Genomic DNA, 10,802 nt, shown 5'->3' on the forward strand with positions numbered 1-10,802 from the left:
GTCTTCTGTCAAGGCCAGCTTGGGTTGCTGCAGAGAATGAGCTGAAGTAAGGGTGTGGGTCATTGGGAAAGCAGTAATTGAAATATCCACTAATTTTTAATGGGTATCAGTGAAATAATTCTCTTTATGAGGTCCCTTTAAAAGATACTGTAACAAGGTGGTTTGCCCCAGGGGCTGCAGAGCCTGGAGTTAAGCCAACCCTGATTACAGAATGAATTCCACTTGAGAGGAATCAGGTGATGCCAGTATAAAAGGAGCAGGAAGTTACACAGAAGGGAGAAAGCCCAAAAAATTACAGCTATGTCTGTAAACACTGTAGGGAACAGAAAAAAGGCTACTGTGGGACTCAGAGTTAGTGGGGGGGTCACCATATGAGAAAACTGAAGGAGGAGGGCAAACTTCAGGCAACAGGTGGAAGAAAGCAAAAAGTCAGTCCCTCTGGGAAGAGGGACTGTGCCCACTTGAAAGTGGGATAAATACTGTGTGAGTTTGTGTTCTATTTGAAAGACTTGGTTATTTTTGGAATACCTGGAGAGAGACCCTGAATTAGGGTTAGGGCCTAGAGGGCCAGTATGTACCTCAGGACTTGATAAATTGGACCTTCAGGAGAGGACTTTTCTGAACTACCCTAGAACTGAGGTCTTTAGGAGCCCTGAAATGCTGGGAGAGAGGGGAGCCCTGCCCTGCACTACAAGGCTTCTGGTCCTAGGCCCTTAAAGAAACAGTAGCATAGATTTCCCGGAACACTATTTCCGCAGGACATCTTCCTCTCTTCCAGTACCTGTCTCTGCCTTTTCTTTGGCGTTTGTCCACTCAAGAAGCCCCAGGAACTTTAAAGTGACACACCATGGTACAGGGCTGACTGACCCATCAATGGCTATTAGCCCACGTGGTCAGGGGTGCAACCCTATGCTCTGGGGAGTCCCTAGCCTCTGACTGCCATAAGCTGAGAGAGCACAACAGAGGATGGATCACTCAACAATTGCCTGTTCTGTTCATTCCCTCCGAAGCACCTGGCATTGGCCACTTTTAGAAGACAGGATACTGAGCTAGGTAGACCATTCTGAACGAGGGTGGCCATTCTTGTGAGCCACAGTCTTTACTACCCTGGAAGGGGTCAGTCCCCTGATACAATACAGTAGTTAATTCTGGCACTTAAAGGAATGTGAAATTGCTTTTAAAGGTATAACACTGAATTTTTCCATAATTTTACATCTTTAACTCCTTTATACAGCCTATATTTAAAATCATGTAGTGGGTCTTATTGCAATCTAGATATTTTGATTACAGACCTAAGACACTGGTCTGACTTATGAGCCAAAACAAACTGAGCCTAAAGATGTGATCGTAAAAAAAGAATATCTGTATATTGCTATGAAATGTCATTCTGCCTGCCAGGAAATAATGGCAAAATATTCTAAGAGGTTTGGCTCTTCCTTGAATTACCTACATTTACACCCACTTATCTAAAGCCAAGTAGCCTGGGCCAGGCTATGGGCTTGTTTCGAAGTTTTATTGGCTTGACCGCTTCTAATCATGAGTAAAATAGAAAATGAGCACTTTAGTCGGCAAAGACCTTTACAAGTGATATTTGGATATTTTAGAAAACAATATAAAATGGTTTATAACTCACCACCAACCACTTCACTAGGTGGGAGAAAGGACAACAGATAAATTCAAAAGGAAGTCGTAGCTACGTCCGATAACACAGTATGGATGGTAAAAAAATAAAAACTTTAGAGGACTCTAGGGACATATAAGGAAACCTGTTCAGAGTGGAAAGTCTTGTTGAGAGACCTACAAGGAAGTATTTCGTTTTTGGTTTCCTCACGATGCTATAGTCCCTAGAGGAAATAGTCTTGTAAAACAAATAAAGGAATGCAGGGTCAAATTCTGCTCTGAGTTAAGCCAGTGAAATATCTGAATCCAAAGGAGTGATTCTACGTTTATACCACTATAGCTGGGCCTGATTCCGATCACACTTGTGCTGAAGTTAATAAAGATTAACTCCATTGAAGTCAATATCCCTGATTCTTTTCTACATGAAAATCTCCTCAGTGCTGGAGAGAGCCTGTGAAGGAGCTGGATACAGCTCCCTGATTGCCATCATGCCAGCCCATTTCCTGTCCTGCTCTAGGTTAGAGCTGTCTTGAGGCTTCTCTAAATTTGTGCCAGCTAACACTGTTCCATATGGAACTGTACACCAGCTGAAGATAATTGGAGTACAGTGTGCTCTTGTCACAGGCTCTACATTCCTCCTGTGCCAGGGCCTTGTTGGGGGACGTCACATGGGCTGGGTACACTGTCTCTCTCCAGGTAAAAGCTCCCCTCCACTGGAGGAATTCTCAGCTGGCCAGCCCCAGGTGCTTTCCAGCACCACTGGAGCAGCACTAAAGGACTAGAACACAGAGAAGAATATGACTTTGTGGCATTACATGGGCATAAAGCCAAACTGGGAACCCAGAATTAGGCCTACAGAAAATAGAATTTGGCCCTAAGAAAAGGAAAAGTCAATGAAACAGGTAGAAACAGATAACAAAAAACAACATGGGAAGGAGAAAGAGATTGGACAAAGAACAATTAATGAAAAATATCTGTCAAATGTTGGATTCAAAAACCATTGCAAGAGTTGATGAATATATGCTACGTGTTTGCAGGATCAGGGCCTAAGAGTTTAGAAAGGCCAAAGTCAGAAATTTAAACATGAATCATGAGAATGGAAAATAGCTGCATTTACACATGAGAAAGCTGTAAAGCAAGACTGTTCAACATATGGATGTTTGGGAGCCTGTTTGGAATCACTGCAGTACAAGAGAGCTGAAGGTAATTTTATGAAGGCACGGAGGGGGGCAAAGCAGAATAATATGGGGTGGAAATACTCTGCAAACTGTTGGAAGGGGAATGGTAGCTCTGCAGCATACAGATTCCTCCCTGTCCCAGAGATTTCAGCTCTGTGTGGTCCATGGAACCCAGTAGACTTTGGGAGCAGAGAAGCAGAGCAGCTGCACTCAGTTTACACTACTCCTAATGGTATGCACCCTTCGACGCATGCTGGATTTCCTGTCAGAAGACTTTCTGCCACCACATGACTTTAATTCCAGGCACTTTTCCATATATTAATGTATTAAAATAAAACATTGGAGCTAACAAGATACAAATGTAACAAGCATGATCTCATTGCTTTTCCCTATTATAACTCATTCTCCAATACCCCAGGCTCCTTTTCTTTGTCATCCCTCACCATGTAACTTCAGATTCAGATTTGAAACTGCACAGAGCAGGAGTCTATCAATTGTATTTGTCTGTTAAGTGCCATAAATGCCTAAGTTACTACATAAATAACAATGGTAATGAGTAATCAGAGCGCCATTCATTCCTGTGCTGCACCTGCATCCTTCTTGGAGAGAGTGGTTCTGAACAGTGGTGAGGAGAGATGCCAAAAGAGAGCACTGGTCCTAAGGAATCTGGGGTGCCAGGATGAGGAAAAGGAGGAGCGGGGCAATATTTCTGACGTGGCAGCTCCCTTGTGGGTACATCTGGGATGTGTGGAATCTGCCTTGGGAGTGCAGACTCACAGGCAGGCAGGGTTTAGAGTCCTCCCATTCTACCTCTTGCACAGGGCTCCATGAGCTGATAACTAAAGGGAAACATTTAGCAGAAACTCTTCAGGTTTGACCTGGTGGGCTTTTTTCAGAAGATGGGAGAGATGGGCCAAAGAAATGCTTTTCATCTCCAAATGTAGTTCAATTTATGTTAGTCCCAGTAATGGAAAGTGATTGATTCAGCAGTGAATGAAAATATAGAGGATCCCAGAATGCAAAATTTGAGATCGAGTAAAAAGAACAGTTATTTAAATGTGCCACAGAAAAATAAGATGACAGAAATATTGTTCTAAAAGATCTCTGAAGAACATCATTGGAAATAGGAATCTAAGAAGGCCAGAAAGCAGTTGTGACTGAAGAGAAAAATAAAGGCGTGGCAACTTAACTAAACTTAGTGTTATTGAATAGCTTTTCTCAATGAATAAATGGTTTTCACTAGAAAACTTACTCTTGTGAGTAGTCCTTCCTCGTGTTATTGGTCTCCCTTATGTCAATGGAACTATTTGTATGAGTAAGGACTACACGTGAGTGATGTATTGCAGAGTTGGACCCAGAAAGGTACACATACTTTGTAGTTTTAAGCCTCACATATCAATGGTCAAATCCTGTTTACTCAGGTAAACTTTCACTGACTTCAGTGGGAGCTTGAATCATTAAAATGAAGGCCCCGATCCTGCTAAAACTTATGCATGAGAAACTTTAAACACATAAGTAGCCCCAATGACTTAATTGACACTAATGGTGCTTTCATGTTTAAAGAACTCATGTACAAAATCTTTGCAGGACTGAAGTCTGAGGACCTGAACTAATGCCCACTGAAGTCAATGGAGAGTCCTATTAACTTCAATGGGGCATGGGAAGAAGCCCTAAATAAAAGGTTCTCCTGCCAGTGCACCTCCTTGATGTGGATGAAATAACAGTTCTCACTTGGGCTAATGATGGTGGTAGTGTTTGTGATAAAGACACGTGTTCACTCACATTTCACAGAAGTCACATTTTCTTATTTGTGTCTATTATTCAAATGCTGCCCCAATCTGCTGGCAAACTCTGTGGAATCTAATTAGGCTGCGTTGCTCCTGGAAGGAAAAGAATCACAAGACGTTGTTCTGATTCTTGGAATCCTTACACCATCAGAGACAACGTTTTCCTCCCTTCTGTCTGGCTTCTTCATTTGGAATTTACAAAAGTGTAAATGTATACTGCTCTGAGATGAGCTGTCTGAGAAGCAGAGGGTGGAATGTGAGCAGCAGGACTGTAAAGCTCAGCAGTTCTAACCCCATGTAGCTTGAACTGTGAATTAGGTACCTTTAATTTAAATAGAGGTGAACCTCACAAAGGTTTACAAAGCAATTGTAAGAATGCCCGCGTTATGTTTTAAACAGACAATGTCAAGATGACATCCCTTTGCTCCAGTGGGGTTGCACAGTGTACCTGGAGGTGGAAGTTACCCCCATTAATTATTTTTATTATTATTGTTTTGTGGTAGTGCCAAGGAGCCCCAGTCATGAACCACGGCCCCAATACGCTAGGCACTCTACAAACACAGAATAAAAAGATGGTCCCTGACCCAAAGAGCTTGTCATTTACATAATTTGCATTTTACTAAATAAAACTATAGGGCTAGATTGTGATGCTGAGCAGAGTTCTGAGCAAGGAGTTGAGCACAAGCTGCAGCAATTCAAGAGTAGCCCCAGGGTACATTCTGCTCAGAGACACTCCACAGAGGCACAATTCCTCTCCTACATCCTCCTTGCTCTAGGAGAACATATTAACTAATAGACATACCTAGAAAGTTAAAGGAAACACAATGAAGCACCAGAAAGAAGACAGTGTCTGATCAGTGATAATTAGCAGTTACATATATTATATTTGATTACTTGGTGCAACAGGATTTTAGTCTTGTATCTCAATATATCTATCTTAGGTACTTATATGCCCCTCACCATCTCTTTAATGCATTTATCCTCCCAACCCCTCTGTGGTTACAAATGGGGAAAACAGGCACAGAGAGATTAAGTGATCTGCCCATGGTCTGTGGTGGAGGAGAGATTTGAACATGGTCTACAAAGGTCTCTGTGAGTACACTAACCACTAGACAATTCTTCCTCTTTTCAAGCAAATATCACTTTATTTACTGTATTTTAATTATTAGTATTATTTGCTTTTGTGCAACATTGGCAATATGCTCTTCACTGTCAAATAGACAAAAATAAAGACCGTCACTGCCCCCAAACCATTGTAATCTAAATGAAACACCCACAGCAGACAGGCTGCTGGGTCATCCAGAGCTTCATATTTATATGTGATGAGATATAAGAAATTAAAGCTACAAAATATTTTGGTTTCAGAGTAACAGCCGTGTTAGTCTGTATTTGCAAAAAGAAAAGGAGAACTTGTGGCACCTTAGAGACTAACCAATTTATTTGAGCATAAGCTTTCGTGAGCTACAGCTCACTTCATCGGATGCAACCGATGAAGTGAGCTGTAGCTCACGAAAGCTTATGCTCAAATAAATTGGTTAGTCTCTAAGGTGCCAAAAGTACTCCTTTTCTTTTTGAAAATATTTTGGGTGGGACTTTGAAAGCCACTTTGTGATTGAATTCCCCCTTTGGGATTTGGGTGTCCAAATAAAGATATATAGCCTTTTTCATAATCATTCTAAACTCACTTCTTGTAAACATCATGGAAGAAATGGATTTTCAGAAGGAGTTAATATGATGCTACTGTCATTATCACGTATTATGAAAAACACCACTGCCAATAAACCTCTACTTTAGAGTAAGTAGGTATATAGAAATTCCAGTATGGAACCTGCATTCTTAATTAAAGGGGTCATTTCCCATTTTTATAGACTTTTTGGCATTTAAATATATGGTGAAAAAAGTCTTTTTTTACTTTTAATATTTTGATTAGCAATGTGGTTTTTAGAATCTGAAATGGATGAAGGTACTTTGGAAAAGTCAGAAACATGACTCAGATTGCTCTTTTGTTTGTGTTATTAACTGTGAGGTTTACGATAATAAAATAAGCCTACATGATTATATATTCCTATCGGCCTTTTTCGAGGAAGTTTTGCAGATTGTGCTGAAATGGTCATTTGAAAATACAGATCGCAAAAGCAAGGAATGTAAGCAAGTGTTTGCTAAAGAAACTTCACTAGCAGTTGAAGTAATGGAGGGCAGGATTTGGCTTTATAAATACATTTGACAGTATTTCAGACTTCCTAATTTCAGTTTCTTAAACTAGAAGTGGTGAGGTCTGATACGGAGAAGGTTGTGGGAACAGAATGAGAATGGACACAGGCTATGAGGAAGGTGGCGCTCTGTCAATCAGAGGTGAGGAAAGAAATAACAGTGGGAGATTCTGACATGAAATAGCCATAAGCAGGAGGAGAGGATAAGTGTTTAATAGTTAGTGCTTCAGGAACGGATCAAAGACTCTTCATTACCCTTCCCTCATCCATCCTGGGTTGCCATCAGAGACAACTATGAAGAAGAGGGAAGAAGCCATGAGGCAGGTCCCATGCTTGAAATTCTGCCCCTAATGAAGTCAATGGGGTCAAAAATTCATCCCATGGGTGCATCCTCTTATGATATAAAAAGTGTCCATCTGAAGCCAGATATCTGAACTTTGACTGAAATTTGGCTATCCATTGAAACTTGAAATTTAATTCAGTCCAAGTCACAAGGATGCAATACTATGCCACAAACTTTGTAATAGAATATTAGGACATCATTCCACAACTTTGTGGCTCTCCATAGAAGTGATGATGCTTGAGCTCTAAGGTATTATAACCAAGAGCTGTAGTATTTCTTTGCTCATATCTGCACTACTCCTCCCTCTTCCTTTTTCCATTTCTTGTTTACTTCTTTTTTCTTTCCAGTTGCAATGCCCCAGGCAAGTTGCTTGTCCTCTGCCTATTTGTAATTTACTTTGGGATCAATGATGTTAGATTATCATTAATATTTGAAAACTAACCACTGTATATGCGCAGAAGTTACTTTTCATGCCTTTATTGCCCACTCTGTGAATTACATCGGTAACATGTTATAGTGACACTGAATTTAGACTGAAGTATCACAGTGTATACTTACTAGCAAAATCAAGGCAATTTTTGATAGCGCTAAAAGGAAAGCTATAATGACTCTAGCAGAATTGTTTTGGGTCCCTTGGCCTTTATGACCTAATACATTTTTAGTGGAATTGTCTTAGAGCATATTTTTCTTAATAGTGAAATACCAAGTAATGGGATTTTTTCCACTGTGCCATATTCTTAATGGACAAAATATTGCAAGAGGTTCAGAGCCTGAGCTGCAGTAGTGTTGATAGAACTATTCTATTCCAGTTTTGTTCACAGAGGACCAAATATAGGCCCTAAGTGTTTCTGGTTTGGACATGAGCCAAAGCTGCATTACTGTGAGCCCATATTCAGATAGGCTACAATCCCAATTATTACCCTTCTCTGCAGATTGTGTCTGCCAGGTGCAGAAATAATAATGTGTGAGAGGTGGGATAGACACATTAGGACCATAATTGCTAAAACATATGGAAAACATCCCACTGAAATGCCTTCTCTGTAGCTCCAGACCCTCTGCAGATTTGGGGGCAGCGCAGAATAGGTAGAAAGGAGCTGTGTGGCTTCCTGATTTTGCATATATGCACAATCGGTAGGTTGGATTTGACCCATTGTTTTGAATATCTCTCCTGCCGACATAGCTACTGCTGCTCATTGGTTTAATTATGCTGGCAGGAGCGCTCTTTCCTAGCAGCATAGAGCAGCTAGACATGAGACCATACAGCGGCACAGCTGCAGTGGTACAGCTGTGCTGCTGTTAGGTCCATAGTGTAGACACAGCCGTAGTGTTCAACTTCTTAAACTTTTTTTCTGAAAGATCCTTTGGGACCAAGAGGTTGAACTTCTTTGAAATTTTGGAGAAAATTCTGATGTTATTTGCATTATGTAGCTGTGAAGCACACACACACTTCCATTTCTAAAAAGTCTTCCTCCTGCAAAAATTGTTGTTAATGCTACATGACAGCTGAAACTTTAAACACAAAAAGTAAGCAAATTCTCTGTTAGATTTCCAACACCAACCCAAGAATATCCAGGGAGGCATGATCTGAGTTCATGTCTGAGGGATGAGAACGCCCACATTTCTAATTCTAGCTTTCTTTTACTGTAGATTCACAGTAGGTCTTGGCAAGTTACTTAAGGTCTCTGACTCTGTTTCCTCATCTGTAAAATGTGGATAATACTACTTTAGTTAATGTTTGTAAAAATGCTTCAAAGATAACCATTAAATATTATTGTTATCCCTCAGTCCAATTACCAACTTTAACTGTGCCCTGTTGCTCACACACATGAGGGACCTAATCTAAGCTTATTAAAGTAAACGGAAAGATTCTCAGGTCTTTTAGAACAAGTCATATTACATGAACACACACAGGTAGTAATAAAAAAATACCAGCTTTACACATCTAAGGCTACAGAAAAAGATATAGGGTCAGATCCTCTATTGACTTCAACTGAACCACCCTGAGTCACACCAGCTGAAGACTTTTCCCACAGTTTTTGTATTATGTTACCCAGAATGTTTGACCAGATAATGAAAGCCCTTTTTTGTAATTAATGTTGGGAGAACCTAAAAAGGTTGGTTTCAAATAAGAATCCAATGCTAGGATCCTTAAGCCATGGATATTTAAACCATGTCACTTGGGGCCCAATTCTTCAGTAATTCTATTCTCAGAACTCCACCTGAAGTCAGTGGGAGTTTGTGGTGTAGGAACGTGCAAGACTGATGACAGTTTTCAAGGAGAATGAATCTTAGAATAAAGAAAAAAAACCCTTGTGATATTAAAACCTTCCTGGGATTCCATTATTTTATACGTAGCCATGGCTTACCAGTCCAAATCTGTTTGCAATCTCCATTTTTATGTGCTCAAAAATTAAATCAAATTAACAGCTCAGCAATGCATAAATGCCATCAGATTGGTTACCCAGGTACATGGACAAATCAAGCATGGATTAACTATATTCAGGGAAAATAAAATCTGCTGGTAAATAAAATCAACACAGAATGAGTGGATATGAAGTCACTGCCTGGACTTTGCTGTGCAGTATGAAGGATTTAATTCAGGGTTTCTCAAACTGGGGGTCAGAACCCCTCAGGGGGTCACAAGATTATTACATGGGGGGTCACGAGCTGTCAGCCTCCACCCCAAATCCCACTTTGCCTCCAGAGTTTATAATGGTGTTAAAAGTGTTCTTAATTTATAAGAGGCTTGCTATGTGAAAGAGGTCACCAGTACAAAAGTCTGAGAACCACTGATTTAATTTGAACAAATAAAGGGCCTGATTCCATGATGCACTGAATACCCATTAATGTGAATGGGGACCGAAAGTGCTCATCATTTCACAGGCTTAGGTTCAGACAATGTTCAGCCCTTCTGTTTGTGAAGGTAGTTTCTCACTGCAGATCAGTTCACTACTGTCTTATTGGCTTTGTTAAACAAAAACAATATAGCACCAGATATGTGAACACTTTACTCATCTTTAAGTATTATCTTCAGAACAGTTTAGATTATGTAAATGTTTTCACATTTACACCAGTTTGTCCAAAACCAAAACGCCTATTTCTAGTCATTGTGTGAGACAAATGCTTTACTACTGTGGAGAGCTCTGACTCAATGAAACTTGTAATAAAAGGGGAAGGCAGAATTTGGGGACCCTCTGATGAGGCTCTGCATCCACTACACGATGCAGAGTTTTGTGGCATAAGGGCTCCCTGCACTCCAGCATGTGGAGGTTAAAAATACTGGAAGGTAAACCATGCACTGGGCTGGTAAATGTGCCTAGACAGCTTCACCAGCCATTCTCCCCTATTCTCTCCAGCTCCACTATAGAGCTGGTACACCCCAGGTAAAAGAGCTACTGTCTGCTGCTTCTCTGTGTACTTGGAGCAGGGAGGATTCTTTCTCTCCTCAACCCACATGGTGATCCTGAGCATGCATCCCAGCCACTTGGACTGTGCCCCTACAGGCCAAATGTTCAAATGATTTACACACCACACTGAGCCCAGATTTTCCATATTGTCCACACATGAGGTAATTGCACACTTTGGGGCTGATTTTCCTGTCCCATTATTCAGTCTGAACGTATAACTCAGGCATTGACGCTTGAAAATGTAGCCCTCCATCTTA

This window comes from Lepidochelys kempii, chromosome 5 (assembly GCF_965140265.1).
Source record: "Lepidochelys kempii isolate rLepKem1 chromosome 5, rLepKem1.hap2, whole genome shotgun sequence".
NCBI classification, from domain to species: domain Eukaryota; kingdom Metazoa; phylum Chordata; order Testudines; family Cheloniidae; genus Lepidochelys; species Lepidochelys kempii.